The sequence below is a fragment of the Abramis brama genome (assembly GCF_963993115.1).
Source record: "Abramis brama genome assembly, chromosome: 19".
Classification (NCBI taxonomy): Eukaryota; Metazoa; Chordata; class Actinopteri; order Cypriniformes; family Leuciscidae; genus Abramis; species Abramis brama.
The window spans coordinates 34,415,507-34,434,920 of record NC_139981.1 but is presented as its reverse complement, the minus strand read 5'-3'; the positions used below and the strand labels follow the sequence as shown (position 1 = coordinate 34,434,920).

At 47.2% G+C, this 19,414-nt stretch overlaps 1 pseudogene across 1 annotated transcript; it reads left to right on the top strand.

Moving 5' to 3' along the window:
• The first annotated feature begins 7,632 nt into the window (after positions 1–7,632).
• LOC311070005 (trace amine-associated receptor 13c-like) lies at positions 7,633–9,766 on the top strand (annotated as a pseudogene). Its single transcript has 3 exons — positions 7,633–7,834; positions 7,928–8,025; positions 8,768–9,766. The product of its transcript is annotated as a trace amine-associated receptor 13c-like (transcript).
• The last annotated feature ends 9,648 nt before the right edge of the window (positions 9,767–19,414 follow it).

Below are 19,414 nucleotides of genomic sequence, written 5' to 3'. Positions count from 1 at the left end.
TGAGCCCTGCGTGACATCACGCCCTGTGAGGGCGCTTCGCGCCCTCCACATCCCTCTAACCGTCAGGATGGGCATGGCTAGCGTGCATAAAAGCAGGGGTTCATAGGCTGATAAACTGATTTTCTTGTCTTCAGCGAAGCTTTTCGCATCGCTGGATCTTGAGAGCCGCCGCCGTTGAAACCAGCGACCAGCAAGCTTAGGAAAGCGCCTGAGGAAGCCGGCCGCCTTCGCCGCCTTCAGCCATCCGTGCCTGCTACGCTATCCGGCGACATATCCTTTTATTGCTGTGTGTGTTCGCCCCGCGACACACACTTTCTCTCACTCCTCTAAAAGAGCACAAGGCGTTTTTCTCAAAATGCCTCGTTTTTCCTGCAGCTTGTGCCGTGCCCCGCTCAGCGACGATGACCGCCATCTCATCTGCGCTCTCTGCCTGGGCTGCGAGCACACCGCTACCACACTCTCTACGGGCGGCTGCCCCGAGTGCGAAGAACTCTCAATGTCAACCCTGCGGGCTCGACTTGAAGTTTTCGAACAAGCTGCCCTCCCGTCAAAGGCTTGCAGGACCACTTCAGCCCTCGTCGGCCGCGCTTTCACCGCCGCCGGACAGGCTGCATCTGCTTTGCACTCGATGGCCGTGCTGCAGATCCTTCAAGCCGATCTTCTCCGCGAACTGGACGAGAGAGGCTCAGAGTCTGCCCAGGCCATAGGAAGGTGCATGGCTGCTCTGACCGTTACAGAGAGGCATCTCTGGCTCACACTCGCCGACATGAGGGAATCCGAGCGTGCGGTGGTTCTCAACGCCCCCCTCTCCCCCACGGCCCTGCGGTTAGTGGGATCGTGGACCGCTTCTCGGAGGTGCAGAAGACCACACAGGCTATGAACCTTTTTCTGCCTCGACGCTCGAGTTCAGCCACACGCCGTCCTTGTGACCAGCCTTGCAAAGCTCCGCCCAGCGTCCAGCTCAACCTCCGTCCTCGCAGCGACGACAGGGAGGCCGCCCTAGATCGCGCTCGTCCAGCCGAAACAGACCTCCTCCCCCGCGGGGACCCCGGCAGAGGATAACGATTAAACCCGAGCCTACTAAGTCCTCCTAGCCCGAGGGAGGAAAAGACGGTTAAGTCCCGCTGCGGCCGGACCACCGTCAAAGCTTCACGCCCTGTCAGTCCCCGTTGCCACGGCTACTGCAGATGTTTACCTCGCAGCCAATGAGCCGGTAAAACTACCTTCTCGTCTGCACACAACCGCCATTTTCACAGCGACCCAGAGAAATCTCAAAAAGAGTATAATGTCTGGTTGCACGGCTCACGCCGCATGTGTTTCAAGTGTAGTGAATGTGCCCACGTTTCTGTGTTCACCCCTGCACACAAGCACTATAAATCCCGTGTCTCTCACAGAGCCCACTCTCATAAAGCGGGCAAAAGCCGCTCGAGTGGTGAAAGTAGGTTCACGTGTCCACTTCCCCGTGCCCACACCTACTCGCTGCCCGCTCTGTTACACGGTCTCTCACTACCGGTCATGTTTTAAATGTAAATCCTGTGCCCGCCCTCGAGCGCTCACACATACTAACAAACATTTCGCCCCAGACGCTGCCCTCGCGCGTTGCGCCTCACACTACATGTTCCCCGTCCAAAGCTACCGGGACACTGTGTGTAAAACGGCCAGCCATCGCTGCATGCGAGCCGCCGTATTTAAGCACCGAGAGCGTGCACGCTGCGCCCGCGCCTCCGTCCCATGCTCTCAAGCCCGCGATGTGCGGCGATCAGAGCCCGGAGGCCATTCTGCCCCTAGCGGCACACGCGAAACCGTGGGAAGCTATTCCAGGCGCGTCAGAATGGGTGCTGAGCATAGTAAGAGAGGGCTATACTCTGCAGTTCGCTCGCCGGCCCCCTCGCTTCATAGCGCGAACCGAGACGAGAGTGAATGGGGAAGTAGCACATCTACTTCGAGCAGAAATAGCGACACTTCTGTGCAAATGGGCTATAGAACCGGTACCCCCTTCTCTGAGCGAGTCGGGCTTTTACAGCCGTTATTTCCTCGTTCCCAAGAAGGGCGGAGCTGTCAGACCGATTTTGGATCTGAGATATTTGAACAAAGCTCTTATGAGAAGACCGTTCAAAATGCTCACAACCAGGTAGATCCTCGCACAGATTCGCCCGAGGGACTGGTTTATCTCTCTCGATCTGAAAGACGCTTACTTTCAGATTCAGATAATACCCCGGCACAGGCCATTCTTGAGATTCGCCTTCGACGGTCAGGTTCACGAAGTGCATGGACACGGCTCTCGCTCCCGAGAGGCCGGGGAATGCGAATCCTGAACTATTTGGACGATTGGCTGATTCTAGCACAGTCAGAGGAATAGCTCATCGCTCACAGAACAGTGCTTCTCAGCCACCTGGAAAGCCTGGGCCTCTCGGTCAACTGGACCAAGAGCTCATTACTGCCCAGTCAGTCAACCTCTTTTCTGGGTTTGGATCTGGAATCTGTGGCAATGACGCACACTGTATCCAACGCCTGGCCGCGTCTTTCCAGCCAGGCAGCACCGCACCTCTCAAGACATTTCAGAGGATGCTGCGTTGTATGGCCTCAGCTGCAGCAGTGCTTCAACTGGGTCTACTGCGTATGCGCCTGCTGCAACGCTGGTTAAATGTCCGAGTGCCTCACAGAGCCTGGGCTTCCGGCGACATTCAAATCAGAGTGACTCAAGATCTGCGTTTCAGCACTGAAGCCCTGGTTAGCGGCCGACTGGTACCAGCGGGGAGTGACAATGGGAGCCGTCTCGCACCGCAAAGTTATCTCGACGGACGCATCCAACTTAGGTTGGGGCGCTCTTTTCGAGGGCAAAATGGTCCTTGGCCTGTGGTCAGACCAGGAAAGATGCCTCCACATAAACTGTTTGGAGATGATAGCAGTCGAGAATGCGCTCAATCGCTTCCTCCCTCTCATACGGGTTCACAATGTGCTAGTCCGCTCGGACAACATATCCGTGGTATCCTATGTGAACCGACAGGGCGGTGTCAGATCCAGGAACCTCTGCAAACTGACAGAACGCCTTCTCGTGTGGGCTCATCACTCACTGCACTCGCTGAGAGCCACGCATGTGCCAGGCCACCTGAACGTCGGCCCAGAGACATCATTCCCCTGGGAGAATGGTCTCTGCACCCCCAGACAGTCCAGTCACTTTGGCGCCTGTTTGGCAAAGCGGAAGTCGACCTCTTCGCGTCGAGAGACAACACTCACTGCCTGACGTTCTTATCAAAAAGCGAGGACGCGCTGGCCCAAACCTGGCCCAGCCTCCCGCTGTACGCTTTCCCTCCGATCTCCCTGTTACCACAGGTCATCAAGAGAATCAGGGAAACACACCACCCAGTGCTTCTGGTAGCCCCGCGATGGGAGAACCAAATCTGGTACCCAGAGCTAGTGAGGCTGTCGCACTTAGCCCAATGGCCGATCCCGGTGAAAAAGGATCTCCTCTCTCAAGCCGGTGGATCAATCTGGCATCCCCATCCAGAGCGCTGGTCTCTGCATGCATGGATAATCAACGGATACCCGTTGAACTGCCAGAAGGGGTCGTAAACACGATCACGCAGTCTAGAGCTCCCTCTACGAGAAAGCTCTACGAGTCTAAATGGTCTGTGTTCTCTAAATGGTGTGCCACTAAGAGCCTGGACCCACGTACGTGTGGGGTTCCACGGGTGCTCTCCTTCCTACAAGAGCTGTTGGACAAGGGCAGGTCCCCTTCCACGCTCAAAGTGTACGTTGCGGCTATTGCAGCGTTCGCGGAGACGACGCGCGGCCGTACAATAGGAAGGAACGAGCTCATCATCCGTTTCCTCAGAGGAGCTAGACGGATGAATCCCCCGTGACCCCCCTCGGTTCCTATTTGGGATCTGTCCTTGGTCCTGGAGGCCCTGAAGGCTTTTCCCTTTGAACCGCTTGAATCCGTGGATTTAAAATACCTTTCGCTCAAAACCGTTTTTCTGATAGCTCTGTCTTCAGTAAAACGCGTGGGGGATCTGCACGCGCTGTCTGTGAGCCCTGCATGTCTTGAGTTCGGACCAAATGACTCCATAGTCATCCTCAAACCGAGACACGGTTATATCCCCAAAGCGATTGGTACCCCCTTTAGGGCGCAAATCATCTCCCTGTCGGCTCTGCCAGCATCCGATAGCGAGGACGGTGATAACTTCCTATGCCCTGTCAGGGCGCTGAGGGTTTACATCACGCGCTCCGCCGCCTTCAGGCGTTCCGAGCAGCTCTTTGTTTCGTTTGGTGGGCGCACCAAGGGTTTCGCCGCCTCGAAACAGAGCCTGTCCAGGTGGATAGTGGACACGATCGCATCAGCTTACGCCTCCAAACACTTGCAGTGCCCTATGGGAATCAGAGCCCACTCCACTAGAGGCATGGCCTCATCGTGGGCCTGGTCAAGTGGGATTTCTATTCACGATATTTGCATGGCGGCGGGTTGGGCCTCCCCATCAACATTCGTGAGGTTTTAGAACCTGGAAGTTCCCGCTTTGCAGGCTAAACTGTTATCAGTATAAGTGATATGTATGTTCTGCCCAGTTGCTCATGTGTTAAGAGCATGTAAAATTAAGGATGATTTTTTGGCTTCAAATCTCGAAGAAAGAGAACTTTCCCGTAGCGTAAGCTATACTTACGCAATACTCGTTCCCTCTTCTAGAGAGAATCGAGGTTACATTAGGTAACCGAGTACGATCTCGTTGCAGTAATTGCCGTGGGGAACCAGATAAAAGCTACCTGCAAGTGTGAAGCAAAGAGAGAGAGTGGCTGTTGAATCGTGTGCACGCTGCTGGCTACAGAGAGTCAAAGAAATTGTTATCAAGAAGCTATTTGAAAGAGATTGTGTTTGGAGAGCGCTGATAGTGCGACTTTTGTTTTGAGAAATATTGCATAAAAAGGGACACACGTTCCATAGCAAGCCGACCCTGTCTCCTTCCTTCTTCCCACAACATTGAACCTTGCTACATATAGGCTGCACGATTTTGGGAATACATTTTAGATTTTTCTGGTTAAATTTGGGATTTAAAATTTACAATACACACACACACACACACACACACACACATATATATATATATATATATATATATATATATATATATATATATACATACATATATATATATATATATATATATATATATACACTTACCTAAAGGATTATTAGGAACACCTGTTCAATTTCTCATTAATGCAATTATCTAATCAACCAATCACATGGCAGTTGCTTCAATGCATTTAGGGGTGTGGTCCTGGTCAAGACAATCTCCTGAACAACAACTGAATGTCAGAATGGGAAAGAAAGGTGATTTAAGCAATTTTGAGCGTGGCATGGTTGTTGGTGCCAGACGGGGCAGTCTGAGTATTTCACAATCTGCTCAGTTACTGGGATTTTCACTCACAACCATTTCTAGGGTTTACAAAGAATGGTGTGAAAAGGGAAAAACATCCAGTATGCGGCAGTCCTGTGGGCGAAAATGCCTTGTTGATGCTAGAGGTCAGAGGAGAATGGGCCGACTGATTCAAGCTGATAGAAGAGCAACTTTGACTGAAATAACCACTTTACACGTTACAACCGAGGTATGCAGCAAAGCATTTGTGAAACCACAACACGCACAACCTTGAGGCGGATGGGCTACAACAGCAGAAGACCCCACCGGGTACCACTCATCTCCACTACAAATAGGAAAAAGAGGCTACAATTTGCACGAGCTCACCAAAATTGGACAGTTGAAGACTGGAAAAATGTTGCCTGGTCTGATGAGTCTCGATTTCTGTTGCTTTCAGCACCTTGTTGAATCAATGCCACGTAGAATTAAGGCAGTTCTGAAGGCGAAAGGGGGTCAAACACAGTATTAGTATGGTGTTCCTAATAATCCTTTAGGTGAGTGTATATATATATATATATATATATATATATATATATATGTATACATATAATGATAACCAGGTTCGTTGTGCCTTATGCATATACGTGTAGGGCTGCATAAAATAATAATAACAATAGCCTATAGCAGGTGGACTATAAATCGTTAAAAATAAACACTTAAGTAACAACTACACTAGAGAAAAATATATGGATTATCATATGTTACTTTTAATGTTTCCATTCGTTTAAATGAGATTGGAGTAAAAACATGAAGCCTAATGTTTGGCGCGTTTTGCTTTTCAAACGCACAGCGCGAGTGACTCAAACTCACAGTGCGTGCAGAGAACATTTACAGAAGCGATTGAGCCCCTCCAAACTATGAAACATTATTGTTACCATATTACACATATCTACATTTGAGCATATATCCACAAACACAGTACAGTAAACATGTGTCTAAACATTATAATATTAACCATATTAGAGTAAATACTCATATTAGCCTACTTTAAAATCATGCTGTGTTTTATTATCAAACATAAAAATATCCTTGTGTACATGTATATAAATTTAGCAATAGGCTTTATGTTTTTACTCCAATCTCATTTCATAACGTACATTTTAGTCTGGCACCAGTTTGACTAGTTGCTACAATGTAAAGTTTATATAACAATAACATGCTTACTATTACTATTATTAAAGAGGACATGTCTTACCTTAAAAATCTTTCTCATCCTCAAAACGCGTTCTTCTAATTCTTCTGAGGTAAATCCAGGTAAACAGGTCAGGACAGCACAAACACAACGTGTCTTCCAAAACTCGATGAAAAGCAGAGGAGGACTGAAGTCTCTGATTCTTTATTTAGAGGTGATGAGGGCGTTAACAGCTCTGCTTCCTTCACGTGGACTATTTGCATGTCAATCGCTCGTATGCGCGTGGGTGTGGTCACATTAGAGTTAATGAGCACAGACTGAATAAACTGTACATTTTGTTGCTTTCATACCGATTACTTAAACAGATAATATTTGTTTTTGATATAATTTACATAATTTAAAAATAGAGACTCCAAGCTTTATAAAGACATACGTCTCAAGTCTGTGTGACAAACATTCACTGAGTTACAGTTAATTTTATGTCGTGTTTCATAATGACCTTCACATTGAGAGAGATGGCAGAATGTGCATCATGTTTATTTTCTTTATTTTACGAAAAACACAACATTTTGTTTTTATTATGAGTGTATACAAATAAAAGAAGACATTTAACAGTTTTGAATGATACATAACACTTATATGTAAGATCAAAATCAAAATCAAAAGAGTATTTTGAATCTCTTTTGCACTGATAAGAAAAAAAGCGAGCTGGTATTGCCGGCGCGACCGCCGACCCCAGGGGATTCATTATGTTCACCTGCACCTCCTTGTTATCACCTCCCCCATGACATAATATTAGGGCATTGTACTGTCGGCTAGGTGGAGGACGATGGAGTAAATACACTGCACCCTTCCACTCCACTCCCTCCATCATAATCTGCACTAAGCCTATGCCCACAACGGATCTGGAACCGCAGCCCACCACAGACCCGGAGTTGATGCCTGCCACGGACCAAGAGCCTGAGCCAATGCCCACTACAGAGTCAATTCCTGCAGCCATGTCTGTCACCTGAGCCAATTCAGTCTGAGCAGGTGTGTGAGCCGATTCCTGTATCCATTCCAATGGGAATATAAACAGAATACGAAGGCATGGAGTGGAGCCCTGTCCATACTCCGGGCACTGCTGTGGATATGATGAACTTGAACCCTTGTGGGATTAAGGAATATGAAGAGATTATTTCCAAACATGCTCCCACCCAGCCTCCTACTCCCACCTCCTCTGCTTATGCCATCCAGTTCTTGAGCCTTGTCTTTGCTGGCTCCTTTCAGCCCTTCGATTCCTCCCTCATTGGCATCACCTAGCAACTCGGATCTGCCTGGGGCTTCCAGTTCGTTAGCTCCGCCAAAATATGTTATTCCCCTGGCTTTATCTCAATCCTCTGAGCCCCTCACTCCACCTTGGCCCCTCTCCCCCTCGGCTCCACCTGGGATCGTCATCCTTATGGCTTCACCGGGCCATCTCACCCCTCCGGCTCTGCCTTGGTCAGTCTATTTTCTCTTAATCCAGGGGTCTCCAGTCCTGCAAAGTATAGCTCCAACCCCACATAAGCACACCTGCTAATCAAGGTCTTACTAGGCAAATTCGAAACTAGGCAGGAGGGTTGAGGCAAGTTGGAGCTAAACTTTGTAGGACAGTGGCCCTCCAGGAGCAACATTGTACACCCCTGTCTTAATCTAAGCATAGTTTAACCAAAGCTGTCAAAGGACAGATCATAGTTTATGAGGACAAATTGTGGTCATAATTCAATTTTGACTAAATGAGTTATTCTATTCTGCCTTTGCATAACAGTCTAATCATATTTCAGTCTCCTTTCTTGAGATTTTTCCAGGGACATAAATTGGTGGTAGCCCTATACTGGAAATGTGAAAATATCCAGATTCAATCTTTCATTTTTATTGTATGTTAACATGGATATAATTTTGAGTGGAATGGAAGGCGATGGATTGGACTTATTGCTCTTACAGTAGTGCACTTGCCTGCTGTTTGTTAGAACAGATGCTGCCTTACATAGGCAGAATGTAAGAGTAAACTAGCTTTATTAGATTCGCTAATCCACTATATTGTATAGATCAGATTGATCAGGTATATAAATATTTAAGTAGTGGGTGGATTTGAGAGGTTGTATTGTTGAATGGGGTGGTCGCTGTGCTTTCTGAACGTATAAAACTGAGTCGTGTCAGTGACAAGGACCAGGGGGCTAAACTAACAAGCATCCTCACATAGAATCTATCCAACTGGGGACTGACAAACATGGAAAATCAAACAATCCAATACTGCTTTCCAAGCAACAATTTGTCTTGTACCAGAAGTATCCGACCTGAATCAGAGTACATTATTGTGTACATTTTCATCGCTGTAACATCAGTGTTCACCGTGTTTCTGAACCTGTTGGTGATCATCTCCATCTCGCACTTCAAGCAGCTCCACACTCCCACCAATGTGCTGATCTTCTCTCTGGCAGTGGCTGATCTGATCGCAGGACTGATTCTCATGCCAGTGCAGGGAATGAAACTGATTGAGCCATGCTGGTACTTTGGAGAAAGATTTTGCTCAGTATTCCTTTTTATTCTTTATGTTGTTGTCAATGCATCTCTTGGTAATATGATTATTATATCTGTGGATCGATACATTGCTGTGAATGACCCTTTGCGATATCCAATAAGAGTCAATAATAACAGAGCTGTTGTTTCTATTGTTGTAAACTGGTAATTCAATTTCTTTTATGCATTTTATCTGTTGTATGAGTTTTTACTGTATCCAGAGAGGAACCACACATGTATTGGAGAATGCATACTTGTTGTTACATTGGAAAATATTATAATAGATGCTTTTGTTTGTTTAGTGGCTCCTTGTTGCATAATTATTCCTTTATATGTGAAAATCTGCTTTGTAGCAAAACGGCAAGCTAAGCATTTAAATTCAGTCACAGAAAAAAAGGCCAAATCAGAAAAAAAGGCTGCAAGAACCTTAGGGATTGTAGTACTGGGTTATCTTCTTTTTTGGACACCGTACTACATAGTTACTCTTTCTTTTGGGCATGACGAAAATGACACTCTTATAATTAACATAATGTATTGGATGTTATGTTTGAATTCCTGTATGAATCCACTTATATATGCAATGTTTTATCAATGGTTTAGAGTGTCAGCAAAATACATTTTGACACTGAAAATATGTGAACCTTCATCGGCATACTTAAATCTGTTCCCAGAAGAGAAATGATCACTTACACTCTTGCATGAAGCACAATTGTAAATTCCGTCTGTCTATGAATGGAATAGTTAGGGTTCTTGTGTTAAGCACTTCCTTATCAAACATTAGATTACACCAGAATCTGTGCAACACCTATGTTTGTGAATAGTTTAAATATTCTGCCTATTATGTACATTGAGAACATGTACATGTGTGAGTAACAGTGAGTAACATTTTTGCTCTCTTGAAGGCCTTAAAATGACTAAGTCAACTACACCATTATCTTTAAATACAAAGTAATCTTTTTTTTTTTAAGAAAACAAGACAATGAAAAATATTTCAATTGAATTGTGGCCACAATTTTTTCTGTTGTAATGAGCTGAAATAAATATGTTCAGATATGTGTTTGTGTGATATGTTTGTGTAAAAACATATAAAGTGTTGCCATCTTTGCCCTGTGTCTGAATTTAATGTTGTATGTGGTCATATTTCATAATGGTAGGTTTATGTATATATAGACTTATTAAAGATATAGATTTAAAAAAAAAAACCTTTTATTTAAACTACTAATCTAAAAAAAAAAAAACGTGTTTAAACCACCTTTAAAAAAATCAGGGTATTTACTGAATGAATAAACTGAACAAAGCATTTATCTAGCTCTTCTAGACACTACTGTACACTCAAAGGATCAGTCTCTCTTCTCAACCTCCACTAGATATTTATCTGTGAAGTGAATTTAAGTGCATATCCAACAGTGACCTGAGAGTCTGAACATAAACATCATCATCATCATCAAATCAATATTTGTCTTTATCCTTTATCCAACACCGGTATGAGCTTTTTGTTTCTTTTTCTTCCTCTGGTTTGCTCACTGGAGGAATAAAGGATTAAAGAATTATGGATTAACTTTCTAGTGGCTCCCCGATAAACATACTATCTCTAATCTTATCCGATAAGTAATGACTGATACTAACTGTTGCATTTACAAAAATATATTTATACAATAATAGTATATTAGCTGTACCTTCTCTTCGACTGTCATTTCTATCATATTCTCTCATTCTTTTTCCTCTCATTTTCTTGCTCTGTTTCTCATCCTTTCCCAAAAAAAGCTTGTTTCTGCCACGGAATAAAAAACACAAAAGGCAATTGTGACTTTTTATCTCACGATTCAGACTTTTTTCTTTTTTTTATAAATGTGAGATGTAAACATGCAATTGTGAGAAATAAAGTCAGAAATTGTGAGATATAAACAATTCTCAAAACCCAGAACAAAACCTACTCCGTTTCTTTAGTCTCAAGTCTTGCCCACATAAAAATCAGGCGTGTGCACGATACGCACAACTTTAATGGCTTTATCAGATACAAAAAAGCACATTATTGAACACACAGATCTAAAGACAGAGACTTGAACAGTCACATAACTTTGTGCCATTCATGAAACATTGTTACGAACTGCTCCGAGACACGAGGGTAGAGGATCCAAAAGCAGCTTTTATTAAAGGTGTTATCCAGAATCGTAATCTAACAAGCAGAGGGTCAAGCACAGGAAGACAGTCCAAACAAACAAACAAACAAAACAAAACAAAACAAAACAGGCAGGGGTCAGAGGCACAAGAGTAATCCACGGGACAGGCAAGAAATCCAAAAAACCAAGAGACAAGAAAACGTACTCGGTTACCTAATGTAACCTTGGTTCTCTCTAGAAGAGGGAACGAGTATTGCGTAAGTTCCTTACGCTACGGGAAAGTTCTCTTTCTTCAAGATCTGAAGCCAAAAAATTATCCTTAATTTTGCATTTATTGTCAACGCAGTGCAGCAGACTGTATAAGCGTGCTCATTGGCTGCCAGGCGGCAACTGCTTAAGCCTACCAGTGAGCCCTGCGAGACATCACACCCAATGAGTGATGTTGACCTTCTAACCGTCAAGATGGGTGTGGCCAGTGTGTATATAAGGAGGGCTCACAGGCTGAAAATCCGGTTTTCATAGTCTGAAGCGCAAAAGCTCGTGGCGCGTCACGGCAGGTTACGCAATACTCGTTCCCTCTTCTAGAGAGAACCGAGGTTACATTAGGTAACCGAGTACGTTCTCTTACGAGAGGTTCTCTCATATTGCGTAAGTTGCTTACGCTACGGGAACCCATTGTCAACGGCGTGCGCGCCGAGCATCCAACACATGAATCCCAGGGAGACCGGGGAAAAACATCACGTTGAAACAGGTGGCCGGTCGGGCCAACACATGTACCAAGCACTTCACTTCACATATAAGATAGAGCGGCATAGCCAGTCTATATACATCAGTGTAAATGGTGCGGCCGGCAGCGCGGGCCCACACAGTGCATAAACACATATCAGGGAAAAGAAATAGAGCGGAAACACCGGTCTATCTGTGGAAAAGAATCCTTCCCCTGGTGCCAACCAGAAAATTAACCAGTATGTGGACGTAGTCTGCGCATAAGCGACTGGGCAGCATGCATGCCACTTATACTGATAACAGTTTAGCCTGCAGGGCGGGAACTTCCAGGTTATAAAACCTCACGAATGTCGATGGGGAGGCCCAGCCCGCCGCCATACAAATATCGTGAATAGAAATTCCGCTGGACCAGGCCCACGAAGAGGCCATGCCTCTAGTGGAGTGGGCTCTGACACCCAAAGGACACTGCAGGTGTTTGGAGGCGTAAGCTGCTGCAATCACGTCCACTATCCACCTGGACAGGCTCTGTTTTGAGGCGGCGAGACCCTTGGTGCGTCCGCCAAAAGAAACAAAGAGCTGCTCGGACCGTGTGATGTAAACCCTCAGCGCCCTGACAGGGCATAGGAAGTTATCACCGTCCTCGCTATCGGATGCTGGCAGAGCCGACAGGGAGATGATTTGCGCCCTAAAGGGGGTACCAATCGCTTTGGGGATATAACCGTGTCTCGGTTTGAGGATGACTATGGAGTCATTTGGTCCGAACTCAAGACATGCAGGGCTCACAGACAGCGCGTGCAGATCCCCCACGCGTTTTACTGAAGACAGAGCTATCAGAAAAACAGTTTTGAGCGAAAGGTACTTTGAATCCACAGATTAAAGCGGTTCAAAAGGAAAAGCCTTCAGGGCCTCCAGGACCAAGGACAGATCCCAAATAGGAACCGAGGGGGGCCGCGGGGGATTCATCCGCCTGGCTCCTCTGAGGAAACGGATGATGAGCTCGTTCCTTCCGATTGCCCGGCTGCGCGTCGTCTCAGCGAACGCTGCAATAGCCGCCACACACACTTTGAGCGTGGAAGGGGACCTGCCCTTATCCAACAGCTCCTGTAGGAAGGAGAGCACTTGCGGAACCCCACATGTGCGTGGGTCAAAGCTCTTAGTAGCGCACCATTTAGAGAACACAGACCATTTAGACGCATAGAGCCGTCTCGTGGAGGGAGCTCTAGACTGCGTGATCGTGTTCACGACCCCTTCTGGCAGGTCAACGGGTATCCGTTGATTACCCATGCATGCAGAGACCATCGCTCCGGATGGGGATGCCAGATCGATCCACCGGCTTGAGAGAGGAGATCCTTTCTCACCGGGATCGGCCATGGGGGTGAGTGCGACAGCCTCACTAGCTCTGGGTACCAGATTTGGTTCTCCCAGCGCGGGGCTATAAGGAGCACTGGGTGCTGTGTTTCCCTGATCCTTGTTAAAACCTTTGGTAACAAGGAGATCGGGGGAAAAGCGTACAGCGGGAGGCTGGGCCAGGTCTGGGACAGCGCATCCTCGCTTTTCGAGAAAAATATCGGGCAGTGAGCGTTGTCTTTCGATGCAAAGAGGTCGACCTCCGCTCTGCCGAATAGGCGCCAGAGGAGCTGGACTGTCTGAGGGTGCAGGGACCATTCTCCCGGGGGAATGATGTCTCTGGACTGTCTGTCTGGGCCCACATTCAGGTGGCCCGGCACGTGCGCGGCTCTCAGCGAGCACAACGAGCGGTGAGCCCACACGAGAAGGCGTTCTGTCAGTTTGCACAGGCTCTTGGATCTGACACCGCCCTGTCGGTTCACATAGGATACCACGGACATGTTGTCCGAGCGGACTAGCACATGGTGATCCCGTATGAATGGGAGAAAGCGCTTGAGCACGTTCTCGACCGCTATCATCTCCAAACAATTTATGTGGAGGCATTTCTCCTGGTCTGACCACAGGCCAAAGGCCGGCTTGCCCTCGAAAAGAGCGCCCCAACCTGAGGTGGAAGCGTCCGTCGAGATAACTTTGCGGTGCGAGACGGCTCCCATTATCACTCCCCGCTGGTACCAGTCGGCCGCTAACCAGGGCTTCAGTGCTGAAACGCAGCTCTGAGTCACTCTGATTCGAAAGCTGCCGGAATGCCCAGGCTCTGTGAGGCACTCGGGCGTTCAACCAGTGTTGTAGCGGGCGCATACGCAATAGACCCAGCTGAAGCACTGCTGCAGCTGAAGCCATGCAACCCAGCATCCTCTGAAATGTCTTGAGAGGTGCGGTGCTGCCCGGCCGGAAGGATGCGGCCAGGCGTCAAATGCAACGCGCGCGCTGTGTCGACAGACGGGCCGTCATTGCCACAGAGTCCACACTGCAAAAACTCAAAATCTTGCCAAGTATATTTTTCTAATTACTAGTCAAAATATCTCATCACACTTAATATAAGACAAAATCACCTAAAGACCAAGATTTAAGTGAGATAAAGGAGCTTGTTTTTAGACAGTGCATCTTGAATATCTTGTTAAGTTTATCTGTCTTGAAAATATCTTGTTTTGAGTCATATCTCAGATGAAACAAGCTTTTTTGACATGTCATAAGGTTTTTAAGCTGCTGTGTTGTTTGTAAAAGATGAATCGTCTTATTTCAAGAAATAGACTTGACTTGAATTGAGACAACAAATCTGCTTTATTGAAAACTGTAGGAGGTCAACATGCCAAACTCACAACTCACAATGCAGAGTACAGTGAGTACGTATAATATTTACAAATAGACAGCAAAAAAAACGTAATTTATTTACGTATAAACAACTTTACCGACGTACAAATTTGTACGTATTCCTATTTAACTTAAAATCGTGGCATTAATGTTTTACTCTATTGCATTCAATTGTCTTATTAATTACATTTTCAGTCACATTTATTAATACAGTTTAACGTTACTCATAAATAACATTTCGCTCTGTTCGTGCTTCTGCTGCAAACTCGTTTTGGAGGATTAGCCTACATGGTGTTAAACAAGAATACACTTTAAAACCTTAAAAATACCTTCTTTAATCGTTTAACCATTTTGTAATATTTGGTTTATTTACCGTGAGACACACACAAAAAAAAACATAAATTCACGTATTAAAATTCCATACGTTTGCAAGAAACAGATCCAAATGCAGCCCTTTATCCAGCGATCTTCATCATTTCTCTCAGCAGAGACCGTAAACGTCAAATCCCGGCATCCAGCGCTCGATTGAATTCAAATTCAAAAATTGCGCCCGAAGCGTTACGACATGTTTTATGGCAGCGATATCAAACGCTCATTGGCTCTCGCATGCTTCGTCACAGATTGCGACATGCCGTGTTTAAGTTTGTGTACTACATTTGAAACAGAGAAGCGTGCGCGCCTTCACAGAGCGAACAGCGAACCGAAACCGGATTAACATTTTCATGGATTAAGAATTTAAATTTTGCTCTGTAACGTTACCTCATACACAACTATTATATACTGCCAGAGAGGACTGCGACACATCGTCATGTGAACGACTTTTGGTACCGGTTTTGACATTTTCTCACTAAATAAATTATTGTGATTAAACGTTATGTCTGTTGTTTTTCTTTATAATTGTAGTTACGTAGTTTTAAGAAATGGTTAGGGGTAGGGTTAGGATTAGTGGCTCAAACTATCTTTTAATGCTATATTGTTAATAAAACTGCCATTTCCCTACACATATGTCCATTACGTTTTATCCTTTTAATATTGTCTATAAAATGGGTATGTTTAGGTGTGGGAGTAGGGTTAAGGGATCTTACATTTATGATCTATATAATGTTCTACTATGTTTTCATATTGCAGTTCCATAAATACTGTGAGCCAAAATGTTGAGAAAAATGAAGCTATTTCCCTTTTATGCAGTCCTCTGGGACTTTTTGCTGTTTAAATAAAAAAAAAAATGGTTAAATGCAAGTCTATTTTTCACTTTTTCTGTCTAGTAAACAGTAGTTAATGTCTTGAATCTAGTAGGTAAAATGTCTTGAATCTAGAACAGTATTACTTTTGTTGAGCTTACAATAAGTTAAATACACTTAAGATGATGTCAGGAAATTATGGCTTATTATGGTACAAGAGCACTGCCTAATACGAGTCAGTAATGCTAACTTCAAGACATTTTGTCTAAAAAATGCAGTTTCCAATCTTATTTAAAGTTGGTGGTGACTTAAATCTAGAACAGTGTAATAATTATAGAACTAAAAATTAGTCAAAAAAAAAAAGCTACTTTTGAGGGGAAAATACTATTTTTGAGCATGACAAGCTTATTATGAGACACAAAACATCACAATACTAGTAAAATATAGCTAAAAATGAGTTTTCCCAGCTAATTTCAAGATCACTCATATCTTGTAAGGCTTAAATATAATGTTTTATTTCAAGAAATCTTACCAAGAGAATTTTCACTTGGTCCATTGGCAGATTTTTTTGCTTATTACAAGCAAAAATATCTTGTATTAATTTTTTTTTTGCTTATTTTTGGAGTGGCCTTTTTTCCAGTGCAGGTCCAAACCCAGAAAGGAGGTTGATCGACTGGGCACTAATGAGCTCTTGGTCCAGTTGACCGTAAGCCCCAGGCTTTCCAGGTGGCTGAGAAGCACTGTTCTGTGAGCAATGAGCTCGGCCTCTGACTGTGCTAGGATCAGCCAATCGTCCAAATAGTTCAAAATTCGCATTCCCCGACCTCTCAGGGGAGCGAGAGCCGTGTTCATGCACTTCGTGAATGTACGGGGTGCTAAAGACAGGCCGAACGGCAGGACGGTGTATTGATATACCTGACCGTCGAAGGCGGATCTCAAGAATGGCCTGTGACGGGGTATTATCTGGATCTGAAAGTATGCGTTTTTTAGATCGAGAGAGATAAACCAGTCCCTCGGGCGAATTTGCGCGAGGATCTGCCTGGTCATGTGCATTTTGAACGGTCTTCTCATAAGAGCTTTGTTCAAATATCTCAGATCCAAAATCGGTCTGAGAGCTCCGTCCTTCTTGGGAACGAGGAAATAACGGCTGTAAAAGCCCGACTCGCTCATAGAAGGGGGAACCGGTTCTATAGCCCCTTTGCACAGAAGTGTCGCTATTTCTGCTCGAAGTAGATGTGGTACTTCTCCATTCACTCTCGTCTCGGTACGCGGCTGAAAGCGTGGGGGGTGGCGAGCGAACTGCAGAGTATAGCCCTGTTTTACTGTGTTTAGCACCCATTCTGATGCGCCTGGGATAGCTTCCCATGCTTCTGCGTGTGCAGCCAGGGGCAGGATGGCCTCCGGGCTCTGATTGCCGCGCATCGCGGGCTCGAGAGCACGAAACGGAGGGGCGGGCGCAGCGCGCGCGCTCTCGGTGCTTAGATACGGCGGATCGCACACAGCGATAGCTGGCCGTTTTACACGTGGTGTCCCGGTGGCTTTGGACGGGGAACATATAGCGTGAGGCGCGACGCGCGAGGTCGGCGTCGGGGGCGAAATGTTCGTTAGTGTGTGTGAGCGCAGGGGAGCGGGCACAGCACTTGTATTTCGAACATGACCGGTTGTGAATGGCCGTGTGACAGAGCGGGCAGTGAGTAGGCGAGGGCACTGTGAGGTGGACACGTGACCTACTTTCAACACTCGAGTGGATTCTACCCGCTTTATGAGAGTGGGCTCTGTGAGAGACACGGGATTTATAGTGCTTGTGTGCAGGGGTGAACACAGAAATGTGGGCACATTTACTGCATTTGAAACACATACGGCGTGAGCCGTGCAACCAGACATAATGCTCTTTTTGAGATTTCTCTGGGTTGCCGTGAGAACGGCGGTTGTATGCAGGCGAGAGGGTGGATTTACCGGCTCGTTGGCTGCGAAATGAGTGTCCGCAGTGACCGTGGCAACGGGGACTGACAGGACATGAAGCTTCAACGGCGGTCCGGCCGCAGCGGGACACAGCCGTCGCTTCTCTCCTCAGGCTAGGAGGTTTTTGCGGGCTCAGGTTTCACCGTAATCCTCTGCCGGGGTCCCCGGGGAGGAGGCGGTCTGTTTCGGCTGGAAGAGCGCGATCTAGGGCGGCCGCCCTGTCGTCGCTGCGAGGGCTGAGGTCGAGCTGGATGCTGGGTGGAACTTTGCGCAGGCTGTTCGCGAGGATGGCGTGCGGCAGAGCTAGAGCGTCGAGGCAGAAAGAGATTCATAGCCTGTGTAGTCTTCTGTACCTCCGAGAAGCGGTCCACGATCCCACTAACCGCAGGGCCGAACAGGCCGGTGGGGGAGAGAGGGGCGTTCAGAAACACTGCACGCTCAGACTCCCTCATGTCGGCGAACGTCAACCAGAGATGCCTCTCTATAACAGTCAGAGAAGCCATGCACCGTCCGATGGCCTGGGCAGCGGATTTCGTAGCGTGAAGGGAAAGGTCTGTCGCCTTCGTAGATCCGTAACGGAAGCAGATTCCAGACCTTTCTCGTCCAGATCACGGAGGAGATTGGCTTGGAGAATCTGCAGTACGGCCATAGAGTGAAGGACAGAAGCAGCTTGACCGGCGGCGGAGAAAGCGCGGCCGACAAGGGCTGATGTAGTCCTGCAGGGCTTAGACGGGAGGGCAGCCTTTGAGCACCAACGAGAAGGCGGGCAAAGGTGCGCTGCTACCGCCTCTTCTACAGGGGGAATGGCATTATACCCCTTCTCAGCGGCGCCGTCAACCTGTGAGAGCGTCGATGAGGCGTGTGAAGAGACCCTCGCGGAGACCGGTGCATTCCACGACTTAGAAAGCTCGCTGTGGAGCTCAGACAGGAAAGGCGTGGTTCTGGACGCTGGCGATCGGCGGCGGCGATGAAGGAAGCAGCCGTCGAGTCTGTTCGGCGCTGGCTCCTTAGGAGGAGACCACTCGAGGCCTAGCTGGTCAACAGCCCGGGTAAGGAGGCGCAAAAGCTCCGCGTCCTCGCCCGCTAGGGAACGGCCAGAATCCTGGACTGTAGAGGAGGCGGTGGACCAGTCCTCGCTGTCAGAAGCCAGGATGGAACAGCTGTCAGCGGCGCGTTCATCAAACTCATCTGCCTCATCCCCTGAAACGGCGGCAGCGCGGGCGAGAGCCGGCGGTTGAGCGGCCGGGAGGGGGGGCGGAGAGGGCGAGAGAGAAGCTCGAGGGTGAGGTTCCGGCGAGCTTCTAAGCGGCTCATCGGTCTCCGGTGGTCGTTGCGAGCGGCGCTTTTTCTTACGCGGCCCGGCAGGGACATGCGGAGCGACAGCTTGGTCAAAAGTTCTTCGCACTCGGGGCAGCCGCCTGTAGAGAGTGCGGTGGCGGCGTGGTCGCGGCCCAGGCAGAGAGCGCAGATGAGATGGCGGTCTCCGTTGCTGAGCGGGGCGCGGCACGAACCGCAGGAAAAACGAGGCATCTTGACAAAAACGCCTCGTGCTCTTTTAGAATGAGAAAGTGTGTGTCGCAGGGCGAACACACACAGCAGAAATTAAGCAATAGAAAAAGGATA